This window comes from Triturus cristatus, chromosome 5_1 (genome assembly GCF_964204655.1).
Source record: "Triturus cristatus chromosome 5_1, aTriCri1.1, whole genome shotgun sequence".
NCBI lineage: Eukaryota > Metazoa > Chordata > Amphibia > Caudata > Salamandridae > Triturus > Triturus cristatus.
In genome coordinates this window covers 412,498,982-412,519,892 of record NC_140587.1, presented here as the reverse complement: position 1 = coordinate 412,519,892, position 20,911 = coordinate 412,498,982, and the positions used below count along the sequence as shown (strand labels likewise).

The following is a 20,911-nucleotide window of genomic DNA, read 5'->3' as shown; positions in this document are numbered from 1 at the left end:
CGTGTGCATGGGTGCCTTTATGTATGTTGTTCCATGTGTGCATGGGTGCCTTTATGTATGTTGGTCTACGTGTGCATGGGTGCCTTTATGTATGTTGTTCCATGTGTGCATGGGTGCTTTTATGTATGTTGTTCCACGTGTGCATGGGTGCCTTTAGTTGTTTTCCTCGGTCTTCAGCTTCTATAATGAGTGAACGTGCACGGGTATCAGACAGTGCTTGAAGGTCTGTTATGTGTGAGTGCATGGCGGTCAATGTGCATGAGTGCCTGTATGTGTGATGGCCTGTCTGCATGGATGTCTTTACATAAGCTGGTCTATGTGCGTTTACAGATGCATGCTGAGCGCATGCTGAGTTATTCCCCCCCATCTTGCCCCCTCTCTTTTCCATCCCCGAGATTGTTGGTTAGAGGCTCTGTGGAAAGCAGAGAGGAGAGAAGCACACAGTGACAAGGCCTCTCATGCACGTTGTTTCGTTTATTAACTTTGTGTAGTTATTCATTTTCCAGGTGTTTTGTAAAGAACCAACTGTGCAGCTTCGTGGCCACTACAGAGCGCTGAAGCGGAAGAGAAAGAGCCCAGCGCAGCAGAGAAAATGGAGAAAGAGTCACTGGAATGTGAGGTGAAGCATTTGTAGCTGGAATGGAATGTCAGCCTATGTTTTGAAGGTGGCCGTGTCCCATTTTCTAATAAACGTTGTAAATAGTGTGGAAGATTTCAAATTTAAACCTGGATTCTACTGGGAGTCAGGAGAGAGCTTTCAAGCTGGTTTGACCTGGTCCTGTCTCTGGATGTTGAGCAATCGTCTGGCTGCATGACTCTGGAGTCTGTGAGGGTTTTTGGGAGCCGTGTTTCAGTAGTTCAGCGAACCTATTACCTGGGGCACTTGTTGATGCTAGAAGACAATGAAAGGTACGGAGTTCCTCGGCAGCACATGAAAACCAAAGAGGTGAGCATATGTTCCCTCACCCACCATGGTAGAACCACGACCTTTCTGAATACGGTTACACAGGGGATATATGTATATATGAAGGCACACACAGAGCTCGATGGGTTTGCATGACAGCACTGTGTGTTTTTCAAGTTTTTACATGTTTAACTTTGGGAATGTATATAGTGAGACACATCCACTGCATTTAACCAGGATCATTTGCCATTATCTCGACATGGTTTTTGATCTTTCTCCTTTCTTGTGCTCTAGGTTTGCTTTCCTTCTCCGGGGCATTAACCCTCGGATAGAAAGAGTGGTAGGTAGCGTTGCACCACACCACCCACTGTAGATTGTTTTTTAGTCACCTGGTCCTGAGGAATCGCCAACTGATCACTTCGTGACATTCTGAGGCGAGAAACATGTTGACCATCTGGGGGTAGAGCGAATTTTTGTCACATTAAAACAAAATAGTCGCCCCCCTCTCTTCCCTTTTTAGTCAGGTTGGGACCTTTCCAGAATAAAAATAATCACAAAGGATTCCCTTACTTGTTTTAATCCACACACCACATTTACACGCCCCTAGGCCCCTCACACCCACGGAACCTATACAGCAAGGAACTAAAGATCTCCGAAAAAGAGCCCCTTTATGGGTGCCCGTCGAGCATTGCAGCGCTGGCTCGACGAGGAGCAGACCCATATGATGAAGCATGACACCTAGCTTGCTGGGTGTGTGAGGGTCCTAGTTCCAACAGGAGGTATCCCCCACCTCCTCACTACCTTGAGTATACACCAGGTGGCCAACATTTCCACGAGGAACTCCGTACCTTTCATTGTCTTCTAGCTTAACTCAGGGCAAGTCGATGGTTGGACTGCGTTACTGACAGCCTTCCGGAGCACGGGCTGAGGTAGGCTCACACCACTAATGACAGCATTAACTTAAAGAGTGAATGAAACATCTGCATCAAATATTATCTCACGAGATGGAGGAGATAGGACCGATCAAAATGAAGCTGTCATTGCCAGGGTGTCCTACTTCTAGCATCAGAAAACATTTCCTTACATCCAAAAGAAAGGCCTTTTTCGGTGTTTGTCTGACCCTTTGAGTTGCCCAATTGGTAGTGGATTTGGGTATCATCAGCAAATATTTGGAAACATATCTGATACTGCTCAGTGGAAGCATGTAAATATTGAACCCTTGCGTCACATGCAGAACCCCTGTTAGGCACTAAAGACACCTTCTGTTCTGACGGTTCTTCTGTTCTGATTCACGCTTGTTGGCCTCTGTTATGGAAGAAAGACCGAATCAAATGTAGGACAATTCTACAAAACCCAGCCCACCCGTTGAGTCTTTTCCAAGGGATCTCATGGTCCACGGTGGTCTTCATTGAGGGGGATTGGTATGGGGTGATAGTGATGGTTCAAGAGTATTTGTCATTGGGCCCATGTGTTTGAAATTTTTGCATTGGAGAATCTCAGGGGGCCCTTCCACAAAAAATTGGCTTTAAGGCTTCTGGGTTGGTCAGATTATGATAGACACTGAAAATATGGTGAAGGGCTGTAATTTTTACACGATTACCACAAGCTAGCCACTCTGCTCTCAGATACCTTAAACCAGAAAGAAACATGCCTACTGCCCCTTAATGAAGCGTTAAAGATCACATAAATGGACTGCAAAATATTACAAAGGAGATAGAAAGTGAACTATAATCCAGCAAATCAACTTTTATACAAAGGTAAACTTAAGGACTATTATAAACAGATAAAAGGGGGCGAAAAGTGAGCAGCCAACATGGCGGACGTGCTCTAAGTAAGCTCTGCGCTTAACCCTGAATATCTGATGTTTATCTGGAGGTGAGCCCGGCATCCATCACCATCAGGTAGCTCCCCGTGCTCCCTGCCAATCCTGCTGTGCCTGCAGACAAAAGCTCCGCTGCAAGCTGCGTTCTGACGGTGCTGTGGGCCCCATTTGACTCAGCTGGAGGAGCGCAGCACTGATGTGCTGAAGGGACTGATGCCGTGGCGTATGTAGTGGAATGGTTGCGCCAGCTGCTACCTCAGGATACTTTTTGCAGTTCTTCTCGGTGGAGCGCGCTCACAAGTGTCCCGGCGTGCCGTCCGCCCCCGGACTCCAAACCCTGATTGTTGTTGTTCCACCAACTACACTACAGGGACAGAGATGCTGTCTTGCGTGAGGCAAGAAAACTGCAGGAGATTTCAATGGACAACGTAAAGAATGTTTTTCCTGGACTACACAATCTGTATACAGGCACAACGTAGCTCCTTCCTTGTGGTGAAACGCCGGCTCCTAGAACTTGACGTCAGATACACCCTCCTTTTCTCAGCACAGTTGCAGGTAATGGCAGAGGGGAAGACGCACTTCTTCAACTCCAGAGGGGGTGCATGGGACTGGTTGGAGGCGGCGGGGCATTCGATGACAGAACACACACGGTGCGCTGTCACCACAACCCATGGTGGAGGGGATCCATGTGCACGGTAGGTGGGCCCCCCTGCCCTTGACACTGCTGGCAAGAAGCGGGGGTTGCCTAGAGGAGCCTGTGCAGGTGCAGCAGTCACCACAAGTGGATCCCGCATCAAGAGGCACTGCGCTGATCGCAGCAGCACTTCGTAGTGCCAGGCGCCCAACTGAGCTGGAGCAACTGTGGTGTTGGTACGCCCCTGGGTGGAGGCACAGCCACTGCCCGCTTGTGGTACTCTGTGCAGTGGGGGCAGGGGCATACATATGAGCCTGCCTTCGGGCGGGCCTTCTAGTGCCAATATCGGCAACACACCCGACCCGAAAACACAGCAATACCACAATAAAGAACACACGAGACACATTTGTTGTTTGGAGAAAACATTGCTGCAGGTTTATTTTGCATAAGAAATATGCCAACATGGTGGTTCAACTTACGGGCGATCCAAGGGCAGGCAGCTCCTGTGCTGCCTGCCCACCTAATGAGCCAAATTGCACCATGGCATACCCAATCGGTGCTAACCATTTTGGGGGATTACCCCTTACATCCTGTGGACCATCAGTCCACCCATTTACTCACGCCCCTTGAGGGGGCAGAGCGTATACAGGCAATCCCTCTGTTGCTCAGGTTTACAACTGCCCGAAGGACTAATGGGGTGCCATAGTTTCTCCAGGGTCCTGCCGTAAGGACTTCCTGAGGCTATTTGGCATTTGCACCCTTCTTCTGGTCCTGAAGAGGGTACCCCTATGTACCATTCAGCCTCTGGATCGCCCTGTGTCTCCACCTGCAACACAAAATAACAAGTTAACAGCCTTCCTATCCTAGCCATCCTTCCAGCGGTCACACCGGGTAAGCGGTAGGGAGGGAGACGGCGTGATCCTCGGACCGAAAAGGATCGCCAGCTGGGTGGGGGAGGTAGATATACCTGCCCCCCTGCCCACTGGTGTGCTGGAAATGACGCAGTAGCTCCGTACCCCTGGGGGTCCAAACACTAGCCCTGTCGGGTTTGTGCCATCAAGTGACACTAAGGTGGCCGCCTTCCTAAGGGGGTCCCTTGCGTGGGCAGCGGGCAGCCTCAGAGTCAACTGGGCCCTGTCCGCGAGTGCGTTCTACTTGGACAGTGTCCCCAAGTGGGCGGGACTGACGAGGGAGCCTTGGATTGCTGCATTACCCCCTGGTGCACTACTGGTACCTTCACTGCGTAAACACGGACCCTGCTGCATTGTAGCATAGTTTGGTTGTGCTGTTCTCTGGGGGCCCTCAACTGGTCACCTGCCGCATTTACACCTGTGTACTGCTATCCCTCACAGTACTGTCTGCTGCATTTGCTCACTGGGCCTGTTGTGCTACTCATTTATGATGAATAGCACAGGAAAGTGGGCACTCTTAACCTTCCATATTTTGATGGTTGCTACAGTAACACTGGCGTGGTGCACAGATGTTGGGATTGATCACCACACAGCCTGCCTCATTGAACTCACTGTACCACAAGGCCGGCTTCCGTGTGCAACAGTCACGTTTGCATTCCTGAGGTCTTGTGCTGCCCTGTGCCTCCCCTTACGTGCTACTGGCAAGCGGGCCCTGGCCAGTGAGGCATCCACACACAGGTACACAGGGCGCACCCTCCAACCCTCCACTGAACGGGACAAGCTACCAAGTGGCACTGGCACTGTCAATGGCTCCCCTCGAGCGCTGTCTATAAGCGACAAACTGGATGATGTCCTTGCAGCAGTGAATAAAATTGGCACTACACTGGAGATGACACAACAGTCTTTGGAAAGTAAGATGGATGCAGTAACGACAGATCAGACCTTGCTCCATGCAGATCACTGCAAGCTGGTGGATAGAGTGCACACCACTGAGCTGACCAGTGCTTTAAATGGGAAAAAATAAGAACAGGTACTCATTAAAATGAGCTAGAGGTGTGGCAAGTGGGCGGGGATAGGGGCGGGGCTCAGGGCAAGACATGATTATACATAATGACTTCTATGCAAGTTGCAGCACATATTAAAACACGAGAAATGTGTTTATGTAAACAAAACGGGCTTAATCATTACACAAAATGAAAGCCAAACAGGATTATATTTTAACATTTACCCATATATATATATTCACTCAAAAAAAACATAGGTTTCAGGCATGTTATAGTTAGGAATTGGCATTTAATAAACCTTAGAAATTCACTGAAAAAACCATAGGTTTCAGGGGCGTTATAGTTAGCTGGACATTTCCCTCGTACAAAACCCTAGAAATTCCAGCTAACTATAACTCGCGCCCCCGCAATGCACTGCTTTTTTTTATTTTATTTTTTTATTGAAATTGAATGGTGTCATACATATACAGAATACAGAAAAACAAACCATAAAGTACTTTCTCATATAATATACCCCACTTTCAACAAGATGTTTACAAATTAATCAAAGAAAGCCCCCCACAATTTTTCAAATTTTCTTCCCCCCCAGTCCTCAAGGCATAACTTCGCTCACTTATCTTTACTCTACGCATTTTAAATAACCATTCATACATAGATGAAGTCTGATTTGTACGCCAGTTTTGAAGTAACAACGATCTGGCAACAGCCATGCAAATATAAACTAATTTAGCAAAGGATTCAGATAAATTGAGGTGCGGATCGAAGCCATAGAGGATCAATTTGACATTTAAAGATATCTGAATATGAAAATGTGCGCTCAAAAAAACAAAAATGTCATCCCAGAATGCTTTTACCATGCAACAATCGGCTATTACATGAGTCCAATTAGCAGGGGCGAAATTTAAACATCGAAAACAATTCGGAAGATGGGTGCTATACATTTTGGCTATTACCGCCGGAGTACGATACAAAAGCCATTTTCCCAAAAAAATATTCTGCGCCAGTTAGCTCCCCGTAATGTGGAAAAATAAAACTTATTAATGGTTCGCCATGTAGACAATGTCAATACATGATTTTCTTGTTCCCACCATTTTTTTATGACTTTAGCGCCCAGATCCCTTTGTCTAGACTGAGCGAGGCAACGCTTCCACTCTCCGGGTTTCCTTATCAAAGTATTATTAAAAAAAAGATCGTTGTTAAGAGTAGAAGTCTGAGTGAACGAAATGGGAGCATGTTGTAGCAGGAATTGATAAATATAAATGTAAGACCCGGCTAACAAAAAATTTCTTGCAATTAGTAATCGCATCTCCGGCGGAGTTATCCACCTTGTATGGTCCAGAAAATCACCCACTTTACTAAATCCAGCATTTGTCCAATGACCCATTAAATCCGAGCCAAACCCATGCCCATAAAATGAGAATAAATTAATCAATAAGGAGGAAGAATTAAACAGAAAGAGAGAATATCTTCTAAGCATAGCCGTACGCTTCCTAAAGAACCAGGCAATTATCTTATACCTAACCAGCTTGGGAGATTTAGGAACTTGAAGGGGGGGGAGAGATTTGACTTTCCGAGAAAATTAGATCAAAGAAAAAACTAATAAATGCGTTAGAATTTGATGTTGAAGATTTAAATCGAGTCAAATACTGAGCAAAGTAAGCATTGTAATAATCACTAATATTCGGTAGTGCAAGGCCTCCATTATCTAAATCCTCATAAAGAATATTCATCGCAATACGAGGCGTTTTATGTGCCCACAAAAAGCGCGAAAACATGGATTCAATTTGAGTAAAAAAAATACCCGGAAGAAAACAGGGAATCGTTGAAAACAAAAAATTGAACAATGGTAAAATTGACATTTTAATCAAAGCAACTCAGCCCATGATTGATAGTGGTAATTTATTCCAGCGGGTGAGCATTGAACCGACTTTCCGAAGGAGGGGATCAAAATTAAGCCTGTAGAGATCTTGAACTGAAGCTGTAAAAAAAACCCTGAGATATCTTTTGGGTTTATTATTAATGCAGCCCCTTAAATCTGGATTTAATTCCACAGACAAATATTTCTGTTTTTGTTTTATTAATACGATAGCCTCCGAAAGTCTCAAATTCCTCAAAAAGCTGGAATACACGAACTTGTGACTGCAAATCTAGTTTAATAAGAAGCATAATATCATCAGCGTATAGTTTTATCTTTGACATTAATGGAATCGGGGGCGAAATCTCTGCACACTGCCGAATTGCGATTGCAAGGGGTTCAATAAAAAAAGCAAAAAGAATGGGTGATAAGGGACAGCCCTGGCATGTACCCCGATTGACTAACACTGATCCTACTGTTAGTGAATTGATAATAATATTTGCTTTGGCACCCGTGTAAAGATTGCGAATGAAATTAATAATGATTAATGGAATATGAAAATATTGCAAAATAATAAAAAGTGTCTCCCAGACCACCAAATCAAAAGCTTTTTCTGCATCAAATAACAAAATTAAAGCTGGGATCCTCAGGGTATGAAAATAATCCAAGGCTTCCGAAAGATAGTGGGTATTAGTCATCAGTTGTCTGCCGGCAATAAAGCCGTTTTGATCTTCATGAATCAAATCTGGAGTGATATGATTAAATCGAATAGCAAGTAATTTAGTCACAATCTTATAGTCCGAGTTTAAAAGGGTAATGGGACGATATGAATTAGGATCCCTAGCGTCTTTCCCCTTCTTCAAAAAGCTAACCACAGTGCCCTCGCGAAATGAGTCAGGGATGGGGGCTCCAATGAGCATGGAGTTAAGAAGTTTAAAAAAACATCAGAAAAGGCAGAAAAAAAACTTTTAAAAATTCCGCGGGTAATCCATCTGGGCCGGAGGCTTTCCCTGATGGAAGTTCTTGCACTACCGATAGTACCTCTTCTAAGGAGAATTCACTTACCATATTTAATTGCTCGGACTCGGAGAGGGAAGGGATCGCTTCCCTTCTCAGAAAAGCATTTAATTTTAGCTGATCTATTTCATACTGATGGCTATATATTTTTTTATAGTGGGAATGCATTATCTTACCTATCCCATCCGAGTCAGTTAAATATTGATTGGTAATGGGACAAATCAATCCCCGAATTAGATTAGAGGCAACTTGCTCTTTAGCCTGCCAAGCCAGAAATCTACCCGTAAAATTACTTTCTTCGTAGACTTTCTGATATTGACTACGAAAAAACGCCTCTCCTTGCTCAAATAAATATGTACTGAATTTACGTTTGGCTTCATTCAGTTGATCTTTAATATGCCTAGAGGGATTTTGTTGTCTTAAAGCACTAAGAACTTGTATACGATGTTCAAAGGAGTTTTTTAAGGCCCTAACAGCAATAGATGTGGCAGCATCTTTCCCAATAATAATTCCACGGATAAACGCTTTTAGGGCATCCCAAATAATACTAAGAGGGGCGGTACCAGTATTGCGAATTATAAATTCTCTAATTATAATTTTGAATTCAGAGACCCATATTTTGTCGTTTAGATATAATTTATTGAAGACCCATCTTTTAGGAGACCTTCTACTCTCCCCAAAAATAAACTCCCGAATAAGCATAGCATGGTCGGAAAATACATTATGCATCGTATTATGATAACCTAACCTGAGATTGCGTGAGGCAAGGAAAAAATCAATACGGGATGAAGACTTAAATCTACTCGACCAGCAGGTATATTCTTTTTTAGAGGGATTATCTAGACGCCAATGATCAGAGAGATCCAATAATCTTTTATAATTGCAAATAGTTTGGAAAACTTTAGGTTTGAGTTGTTTTTTTGATTGAAACGATGAGTCCAATTTGGGATCCATCAAGACATTAAAGTCACCCGCCATCACAATATCCCCAGACACCGTCAATAGGGATTGAAACATATCTTCAAACATATTAGAATCATCATTTAATGGGCCATAACAGCTAATAAAGGTAAATGGTCGCTGTCTATTTTTAACTCTACATGAGACCCAGCACCAACGCCCTGAGCCTCCTTCTTCTGAGTGGATAATTTCCGCATGTATGTTCTTATTTAAAAATATCACCACCCCTCGCTTAGATTCATTACATGATGCAAAACACCGAAATGAAGCCCAAGATTTAAACATCGAAAACTGATCTATCTTAAGAGAGGAAATATGAGTCTCCTGTAATAGAATTACAGAAGGATTTTTTGCCGTGATCCAAATTTCCACAGCTCGCCTTTTGTTGATATTATTCAAACCATTAACATTGAGAGAAAACAATTTCAGACACTCCTTGCTTGACAAAGACATCTTAAGTTATCTAGTTGTAAGCAGACACCATCGGACCTCACCTTGTCCCCTGTAAACATTCTGATATTTTGAAATGACACAAACTTACATAATGAAGAATCCCACCTGGCACCATCAACTTCATTTTTTGTTATACCCCACCCGTCACCACCCTGACCCAGCTCCCTCAAAACTCTCCCCCACCATGGCCACCCTCACCACCCTCACCCCCCCAAACCCTCCCCACCAATGGCCCAACTTCCCCTTCCCACGCTGACCATCGGAACCTACCCCCCATTATTGGGGTGACCTGTCGCACCCCCTGGGCCCCCTGGATTCCACACTCCATCCTGTTCTACTGACCCCCCCACCCAACCCCTCCATACAGTCGGCACCCAAAAAAAAAAATTTCAAAACTTATCCCATCTGTGAACACCAAAAAAAAAAAAAGCTCTACACAAATTCCTCCAAATGTTAACCTGATGAAGAATTCGAGATTTCCCTGAGCAAGTCCTGTGCTGCTGCAATATCGGATAACATAAAGAATTTGCCTTTCACTAAAACTTTGAGCTTGGACTGTTGCGCTATCGTGGGTTGGGCCCCTTTAGCTTTAAATAATTGTAACATTTGGACAAACTCTTTTCTTCTCCGAGCAGCAGAAGCGGACATGTCAGAAAAAATGCGACATTTCACAGTTTCATTAACAAAGAATTGTCTTTTCTGAATTGCCGTCGAGAGAATAGTCTCTTTAATCCGTGTATCGGAAAAATTTAATAGAATTGTTCGAGGGAGGGAGGAATTTGGAAAAGGTTGAGCGGGAACTCGATGTGCTCGCGTAATGGTTAGGTCCCCCTCGTGATTGGGAATCACTTTGGATTTTAAAAAAGAGGTAACCCACTGCAGCGTGCTAGAGCCTTCAAGACCCTCGGGGACCCCCACTATACGAAGGTTAGATCGGCGATTATAGTTCTCTAAATCATCCAATTTAGATTCAAGTAAACGTGAAGTGAGGGAAAGCTGATTTGCGTCTTTTTTGACCTCGATCATTTGATCCTCCAGATTAGAGATGCGAGTTTCGGCTTCTTGGAGCCGAGCAGGGAATGTAGAGAAGAGATCCTCCATATTGTCCAGGCGCTGATGGATCAAAGCAAGCTCAGATTTCTGAAACCTCTTCAACTCTCGGACCTCATCGAGAATTAGATTTAACATAACTTTAACTAACATCTTAATCTCCCCAACGGTCTCAGTGTCTAAATCTAACAAAGGACTGAGGTGACTATCATTAGAAACAGGGTTCCCTGGGGTAATTGAGAGCTTGTCAGTAGGCGATTCCGCTATAACTGTACTTCCCAAAGTCAATACATCTTGCTGAGTATCATCCATAATTTTCAAAGAGTGTACCAAAGAGTTATCTTTAAGTGAAGGTGTAGAAAGTGTAGAAGGTGCCACAATGTTAGACTTATGCAGGAAATTTGGAGGTTGAATAATTGAGGAAGAGGAAGAAGGACAGACTTGGGCGGAGGTGCTTTGACAAGGTACAGCACTATTCTTATCAAAAAGAGGGAATGGTTTAGCGCCCTTGAGCACCTCCATTAAGCTGTCCTGCGTGGAAGTGGAATCCTGAATAAGTGAGGAGCGTGCTGCTTCTACACAATGAGAAGCCTCTAAATCTGGAGTCAGAGTCTCTCCGAAAGATTCCTCCAGCTCTTCCGAGCTTCCCGCACTGTCACTTTTTTCCTTCACATTGCCTTTATCACCAGTAGCATCTTTATTTAATAATTTGGCTGCATTCCTCGCTTCTTTAACCTGAATGCGTAGATCCTTTGCTTTACGAGTATTCATTAATTTCCCCATACTTAGAAGAAACCAGTAGTAATGGTGGCTCCCTTACGTTTTAGTCCCAGTTAAGTCCCGGTACCTCTAGGTCTCTTGGGTCCAATAACACAAAGTGAAAAAAAAGACAGAGCAGCAACAGTGGCAAAAAAAAAAAGAGAAAAAATAATTTTTTGTTTTCCGCTACCTGAGCGCCAAGTAGGACTTCAAACGCCCAATCCTCGTCGCAGGATATTGTTCAACCGTATAGGCAAAATCACGAAGTCTCAGGTCTCAGGACTCAGGTAAGCTAACAGGTAAGCTCAGGTAAGCTAACAGCTGCGGCGGCTTCTCCAGCGCCACGCCGCGCTACAAGCGAAAACTGAAATGAGAGGAGCTAATCCGCTCCGATAAGAAAGGGCACTCTGCTAGGCGAATTCAAACTTTTTGGAACGCCGCCACCAGCCGCCTTCCGCCTTCCGCCTTCCGCCTTCCACCTCTGCCTCAACCACGAAGCCCCAGGCACAAAGCAGATATAGCGTGAGGCTGGGAACTGAAGACAAGGGATGCCGAAAGACTCCAGTGCATTTGAAAACGGAAAGAACTGCCCCACTCCGACAGTAAAAGCCGCTGTACTCCCGTCGAACTCAGGCTTCAGACCTCAGGCTGCGGAGAACAAACAATCCACCCGATGAGGAAAACGCCGCCCGCCAGCCGCCATCAGTCTCTGCTGGAACCACACAGCCGCGAGGAGGAGGGGGAGGAGTCAGGAACCAGGAATCCTCAGGTGCGCATGGAGGCGTGGATCTCCATCACGCTCGGCCTTTCGCCCCGCAATGCACTGCTGATGACGTCACATATTACATCACTAATGACATGGTCAGTGACATCACTGATGACATCACTGATGACATCTTAAATGACATCACTGATGACATCACTGATGACATCATCCAGTGACTGTGTGTTTCTGTAAATTTTAAATATGTTTTATATATTTATAGTGAAAGGCCTGTGGAAGAATGAGTGGCTGTACAAGTGTGTGAATGGATGATTTTCTAGGCGCTTAACTGACTCTTTAAGTGAGTCATTAAATGTATCTTACTGCAGACTAGTGACTAAACTGTGTGTATGTCTGTATGTTTCTGTCTGTTGGTATATAAGTGGCTGCATGGTTTTGTGAATAGCTATATGAGTGTCTATATGGGTTATCGATTGGTTGTCTGAGTATCTGAGTGTTTGTGTGGGTAGGCTGTGTGTGACTCTGTGCATAGATGTGTGAGTGGGTGATTCTATGGGTGCATGGTTTTAAGAGTGCATCTGTGATGAACTGTATGGTTGAGTGAGTGTATGTATGGGTGTGTTAGGGATTGAATGTATATCTCAGTGGTACATTTCTGACTAACTACATATGTGAAAGGCAGTATATATGCGTGTAAGAGTATATAAGTGGGTATATGTGAGAGTGTTTGATTGTGAGAGTGGCTGTATGGATGAGTGTGTGCTTGTATCAATGATTGTATAAGAGCGTAAGAATGTGGTACTATTTTTATGAGTAAGTGAACTTGAGTGTGTATAACTGCATAGGTGAGTAAATGGGAGTGTGATTAATTATTTGCATGACTGACTAGGTGTGACAGTACCTCTATGGATGATTGGTGGTGTATGAGTGTTTATGTAGGTGTATAAATGCATATGATAGTCTTGTACAGAGTGACTGTAAGTATGAGTGACTGTACATGTGAATGAGTGGAGGTGTATGTAGACCTAAGAGTTAATAAGTGGGTATGTAGTTATTGGTATTGGAGTATCTATGGTTTTGAGAATGGACGTCTGAAATTTTGAGTTCGTGTATCAATGGTTAAATTAGGGTGTGAGAAGATGCAGTCGATTATCACATGGATGATATCATCAGTGATGTCATCAGTGATGTCATTTGAGATGTCATCAGTGATGTCATCAGTGATGTCACTGACCATGTCATGAGTGATGTAATATGTGACGTCATCAGCAGTGCATTACGGGGGCGCGAGTTATAGTTAGCTGAACTAACTATAACAGGGGAATTTCTAGGGTTTTGTACAAGGGAAATGTCCAGCTAACTATAACGCCCCTGAAACCTATGGTTTTTTCAGTGAATTTCTAAGGTTTTTAAAATGCCAATTCTTAACTATAACGTGCCTGAAACCTATGGTTTTTTCAGTGAATTTCAAAGGTTTTTTAAATGCCAATTCCTAACTATAACGTGTATGAAACCTATCGTTTTTTCAGTGAATTTCAAAAGTTTTTTAAATGCTAATTCCTATCTATAACTTATCTCTGAAGATATCATGTTTAATGATTTTGAGTGGATTTCTATATTTTTCAAATTCAGTGTGTCATTTCATTAATTACATTTTTTTAAAAATACTTTTTTATCACCATTTTTAAATGTATTTTTCAATCAATTCTTTTAAAAAATAAAAAATACTATTTGAACTTAATGGGTTTTTAAAAAGAAATTTTCAAAATATTTTTTTAACTATATGTGCAAAACTTTATTTTATATAGTTTTTTTGCCATGTTTTTAGATCCGCGCACCCTAAGCGCACCGTTCTCGATCCCTACGCGATAGCATCCGCGCATAGTATGCGTCGGGTACGTGGTTAGTGCGCGATTCCAATACGACTAGTACGCGACTCCCAGCCTATACGCGACACGTTCGATGTATGTAACGCGACGTTTACGCGCTTCCGCGATGCTTCATCTGCGTCTAAGACGCGGTGGGTGCGCGGATCCCGCGAAGTATTTAACATTTAAAAAAACATATTTATGTATTTCATGTGAATATTAATTGAAGACAAACTCTAAACTAGTCTTAAAAGTAATATATTTTGACATCTAATCCTATATTTCTTTTTAATTCAATTTCGCGGATGCGCGCTGGGTGCGTTCTGCGTAAGCGCAGGGTGCGCGGATCCCATGTAACCTGCAAAAAAAGAAATTTGATTGGTTCATTACACTTCCTGTTCTAACTACTGAAAGACCCCACCCATTTCAATCATTCTTGTTTGAGCTTCTTTGGAGAACCACCTCTTTGGAGAGAAGAAGATTTTTTAGACTAAGTTTACACTTAGCTCTAACTTTTTTCCACCAAAAATGGTTTCAGGGCAGCAGGCATCGCCTGCATCACCTCATACTTCTGAGGATGAATTTTTGCCGGAGTTACCACGCAAAGAACGTTTCTCTTCAGTGGTGTGGAAATGTTTTACTTTTCCCGAGGGGCAGAATAAGACCAATGCCACCTTGGTCACATGCAAGATTTGCAAAAGAGTCCTATCGAGAGGGGATCCTAACAAGAAATACTCTTGCGGCACGGCAAGTATGATGAAGCACATGAGGACCCTTCATCCAAACAATCTTGCACGAGAAGAGTGCCGACGGATGAGAAACACTCCTGCTCCTGCGCCATCCACCTCATCGCAGCCGAGCACATCAAGAGTGCATCCATCAGACCAAACCTTGGACATCCGTCCTCAATTTTAATTTTTAATAGTGCTCTGCACTAAGTGCAATAAGACTTTGTGCTATGGCGAGCAGTCGATCGATCTGATCTGCCGCCGCCAAGAAAGTCATATTTGCTAGGTTTTTAAAAAAAAATGTATTGTTCCCTGAAGTTCATTGTTTGGTTCCTCCTATTTTTTTTTTTTTTTTTTTTCTTCTTCTGAAAAACCAAAAAAATTACAAAATTGTTAGAAAAACCCAAAAAAATATATAAAAGAAGAAAGAAGAAAAAAAAAGTTCTTGTAAGAACTAACTTTCCTGGTGTAAAAAAAGAGCTAAATTTCTTTGTTAGTGTGTGAAAGTTTAGATAAATGTATGTGCAGTACGTAATTGACTGAATGAATGCATTAGTAGCGTATGGTGAATGTATAAGTGCAGAACTATAAGGAAGTGCTGCAGCATCACACAGTAACCTCTTTAACTGCAGTGTGCTGGAGTACTTCCGAAGCACAGGGATGCAACATATGTACATAAATATGTTGCAAATCTATGCTTCTGTCTGCACGGCTGCTTAAACTGCAGCCATGTGGTGACATAGGCACCCTTGCACCATAGTGCAAGGATATCTGTGTCATGTGCTGTTTGTTTTTCTGCAGGAAGACACACCTTCCTCCACAAAAACAATGAGAAAATGCATTTTTCTCCTTCAATGTATGCTGAACATTTCAGCATGCATTGAAGATATAAAAATGTGGAGAAATGAAAACAATTCTCTTTGTTGTGCTTTCCTACACCAATTGTAGAATGGTGCACCATTCACACACATATCGAGATTTATGATTTCTGATAAATCTAGACATGTGTCTTGTTCTATGAGTATTAAGTGCAATCATGCACAACAACACTTATAGAACACCCTTTCAACACAAAGTGGTCTAAATGATGAGGTTGTATTTACATGGAGTATAAAAAGTGCACAGAGTGCCTTTTCCTCTCTTTGTAAATATAAAAGAGTATCTTGCACAATAACTATGTTACAAAAAGTGAAATATTTCCGTTTTTAAATTTCCTTACGAATGATAGAAGGTAAGCACAGAGTTTTGTCTGCAAAGATGTTCAAAGAAGAATGATTGAAATGATTTGTAGCTTCTTGCAGGCCTCTTCATTCTGCATATTGAGACTTAGTTAAACTTACATTCACAGTAATAGGAATAAAAAATGGTATTAATTTTTTGCTGTTTTTCATTCAAATATAAATTCTTAAAAATTGCTTATTTTAAAATTTGGATCTGTGAAAGAAAAGAAAAAAAATCTATAACATATAATAATACATTTTTTACAACACAACATAATTTCCACAAAGTAATTTGTTTGCCTTTTTTGCTGTTCTCAGAATATATTGAATTTCACTCGAAATAGTGATTTCAATGGTACTCATCACTTAACAGCGGGCAAAAAAGAATCAATCAGAAAGATTGTTAAAAAAAACCAACATACTATTCTCAGTAAAATACCAGAAAATACAAATCATACATATATGAAATGCTTACAGATTACAAAATTGTATAACTTTAACTTATAAAAACTGTAAATGATGCTGCATTAAAATAATCACCGAATAAATGACCACCAAAAAGTCCATAATTCAAAAATATACCTTTCCTTGAGGCCAAATGGTATTTTTGCACTTCTTTTGTCCAATGGTAGTCCTATTAAATTATTAAATTATAATAATAAATTCCTCAGAGAGTGAATTATCTTCCTAAAACTTTGGCTTTAAAAATATTAGGTAGGAATTTTTTAATTCCCTTGAAAACCAACTGGGCATCATTACAAAGTGTCCAGCCTTTGTCACATTTTAGATAGGCAGTGTAATGTCCAGATGTGGTGGAAGGACCATCATGGAAAATATTTGCAATTGCTACAAAAGTCCTTCCTGATATTGATAGTTGAGCTGCTACAAATTGTTTTATTAAAGTATCCAATTTTCTTCCGTCAGCTGTACAACGTTGCATCATTAAAATTATGTATTTTCCATATTTTGTTAAGAATAATGTGGATAAAATTTCTGATTTACATTGGCTACACTCCGTGTTTTGAATTGCACCTTTCACTAATTTATTGAAAGACACTGATTTACAGTCTGGTAATGTTAAATACAGAAATCTCTCTATACATGCAATTTTCACAATAATGTTCCCATTTGTAAGAAAGGCCAAAAATATTTTCTATTTCTACACCTTCATTTTCAAAAATTGTAAGCATATACATAAAAAATTCCTGAGCATCTTGTTGGATATTTTGTGTAAATTGTGTAGAACCAGAACACACATCCAAAAGATTACGAACATCTGAAACAGATTGTATTTCACTTCTATCTGTTGTCAATTTTTCATAAACAGAATGCAACAGAGAACAAAATCTTTTTTCCCGTTTCTGCATAATTTGTGCTTGCAAACCTTACAGATATAAAACAACATTGACCACTACATTAGCATAGCAGTTGACACCAGAACAATTTTCAAACTGATAACCAACAATCTCTTCAACAGTGTCCAATTTCTTTTTACCTGCAATCGCGACATTATCTTGTTCTTTTCCCTTCTTGACATCTTCAGTACAGATATTCTCTAACCTTCTTTTTCGACCAACCACACGCTTTTCAAATACAGGATATTGACCTAAATTTGGAGCATACACCCTTCTTAACCTATTATACTCTTTTACACAGTTTGCATCTGCAGTAACCTTTGTCGCATCAAAATCAATCAAAAACAAACCAGATAATGTTCTGACTCACGACAAAGCAACATATGCCTCACCCTCTTTAAATACAGTAGATCCAATGTTCACCAATGCACTGTCTACACTTAATCCTTGAGATTTATGAATAGTCACTGCATATGCCAGAGAAAATGGAAATTGTTTCCTACGGACATATAAATCTTTAACAAGCAAAAAACAAACTGAACAACGACCAATTTCTTTAACTTCATCAATCTGATCAAATTTAATTTTTAAAAATTCAATTCCTTCTTTTTTCTGATAATTCACAAAATCCACCACTTTACCCATTGCACCATTAACTAAACCTTTCTCTACATCCAAATTACGCCTTAAAATTACCCGACAGTTTACACACACATACAGTGTCTTTTCCAAACCAGCAGTTTTAGATATTTTTTTTTCTAAACAATCTAGTTTTGATCTCAACTTACCCGTCAAAATAATAGTGATTCCTTCATGTAGTATTTTATCGATGGCTTTCATTTTAACAATTTCTTCATTTTCCAATTTTAATAATTCTTCGTTGAATATTGAACACTCACGCAGTGTCGGCATTAAGCAAATCACTGACTTATTTTTAGCAATTTCCACGTACACTTTTGCAGCAACTGCATTTTCATTTGGAAAGACATTGCAAAGTAATCGACTCTCCAAAGCTTCTTTCCCTTTTTGTGAAAGAATTCCAATGCTTATATCTTGAAGAATACTTCCATATTCAGCATCATTTGCCTGTCGCATATTTGTTGTCAGTTCTTTGTATTCAAAATTGCTCCAAATGTTCACATTACCAACACTGCCAAGAGACTTTCTGGTATCTTCATGGACAAGTGTTTTAAATACCGGTTGTCCTTTTACCGGTGTCAGTTGCAGTAGATCTCCAAAAACTATGACGTGTTTTCCTCCAAATAACCCGTCATACTCTGTTTAAAGAATTTGCTGCATTCTTAAATGCACAAAGGCAAGCATCAAGTTTGAAACCATGCTCACCTCATCAATAATGAGAAGTTTCATTTTCTTCAGCAGTCTTAAAACTTCACAACAAGCTTCTCCAGATAGCTTGTGGTATTCCAATTTGTTCTCATGCTCTACTGGCAGCATTAGTAAATGATGTAAAGTAATTCCTTTAATGTTATGTGCTGCCAACCCAGTTGGAGCAGTGACAACACAAGACAAATGCGACTCAGTTGTTTTTTGCAGATAACTTGTAATTACTTTAATTAATAAACTCTTTCCTGTTCCAGCTTGACCACTCACATACATTTGGATAGGTTGAAATGATGTACATGAGCACACTCTCTTTTCATGAAGTAATCCATGGTCAATCTGCTCTTTCACTTGGTGATATATTTGTTTCTGTTCAACATTTAGTTGCTCTTCCAAGTTTCCTAACTGTATTGCATCTTCTTGTGCTTGATACATTGCTGTTTCCACCTCATTCATTGCAATCGCTGCTTCATTTTCAACAATTGGTTGTCCTAGTGGATCATGACTCAGTGCAGCAGAACTTTGACTGTCTTGAGAACTGTCTCTAGCAATCTCAGCAGCAATTGTAGCTTCTTGATCAATTTCATCATTCAACATTTTCACATAATTTGCGAAAGCGCTGCATTGTATGTTATCTTTACAAGCATTAAATGAATCTTCATAGCTGGGAAAATCTCCAAGTAATTCCAGTTCAGAACACCATGGTTTGAACATTTGCAAAAGGGCTAAATAGTAAAATTCCCTTTTGTCAGCAGTGTCGTAACTCAGTTTTCTGTGATTAATTAAATTTCCTTTCCTTTGTTTCACCAGACATCCTTCAGAACCAATCACTCCATATTTTCCATCGTTGATGTTCTCTGTAATATTCCGTTTAAAAGTGTAGTTTTGCAGCACTTCATAGAGACACATGTTCTCAAGATGATGACTTCTCTTTGGATAGTATGTGTCCAACATATTGGTTTTCAAAATATCTGTACTTTCAGGGTCATTTTCTGTTAAATATTCAATTTCTTGAACAGATTTCAGTACCCGATTTCGCATTCCTGCAAGACCTAGACTCACCCAAATTATTCTTCTACTTTTGGAATATAGACTTGCAGGTGATAACCGATCTGAACATTCATATGCTCCAATTTTACGATGCGATAACATGTTCAAACTGAAACTGTATAATTTCTTACTTAGTCTTCTCGTGAGAAATCTCTTCCCACATTTCTTTCAATTCAGTCTTTTCTGATTTAGTAATGTAAGACGTTACATATCGAGCAACAGCAATGGAACTGTCTGCAACATACTGAATATCCATGTTAGCGTTCCACATGGATAAAATAACTGGATTGTAGTCATTTATGTATTTTGATTCTTCGCTTCTTCTTAAGTTGTAGGTGTTTTTCGGAGACTTTCTTGTGATGGTATGTCGTACAGCTGACATAAAACTGTTCACTCTTCCTTTGGCTAATACAGGACGTGGAAATCCAAAACGACATTTGGTATATAACTTATCCTTTGACTTGTACTTTCGTCGACAGTATTTTCCACACCTATGGCTTTGAAATCGTAAGACTTGTTGTTTTAAGTTTTTCTCTTCTCTGCTATTTGGAAGAGCACATGTAGCATAATCTTCAATGAAAGACAAAACAGTTTCATGTGCATCTGTTCCAAATTTGGGGGCGTCCTTGACCCATAACAACATATGTATGTGAGGAGCACCTCTTGCTTGATACTCCTTTCTCCAAAAGAAATCCACAACTTCTCCAAGAGGAGGATTCTTTTTATTGCAGATGAAAGACATCATAGCTTCAAATCTATGATTGAAATATCTGCATACATTGACAGGATCCAAAGAGCACAATTCTCCAGGTGTCTTGTATTCAATATTTTTTATATTGGAATTTGCCTCTCGAAGAAATTCAAGTAAATCATCCCAAGCATACTCAGCATAGCTTAGTGTAACAAAGCATATAGGAGTTCCCAAGTTCCGTAGCATGCATTTCAGTTCTCCCTGTCGACGGTACCAATATTCATTAGACCCACGCTGACATGCCATCAGATTAATCAACTGAGATTCTAAATGATCATCTCTCTGATGCACTTTATCCATGAAATCCTTTGCAGTTACATTTTGAAGATGCATTCCAGTTTTTAAAATGTGATTTACTGCATATGAAAGTCCAGACAAGTCACTTTCAAACAGAAGATGAAACATATAAGGGATACATTGTCGAAATCTTGGACCTTCTGCATATAATCTTGTTGTCCGATATTCAGATGCAGGAATCTGCACAGGACGTTCATCATATCGTCCA

The 20,911-nt window shown here is 41.0% G+C and overlaps 1 long non-coding RNA gene across 1 annotated transcript in view; it reads left to right on the top strand.

Annotated features, from left to right (window-relative positions):
• LOC146830960 (uncharacterized) overlaps positions 1–639 on the top strand; it is an 85,240-nt gene extending 84,601 nt beyond the window's left edge. The window contains exon 3 of the long non-coding RNA XR_014961217.1: positions 507–639. This is a non-coding gene — a long non-coding RNA (uncharacterized LOC146830960). The remainder of the gene's footprint in view (positions 1–506) is intronic.
• The last annotated feature ends 20,272 nt before the right edge of the window (positions 640–20,911 follow it).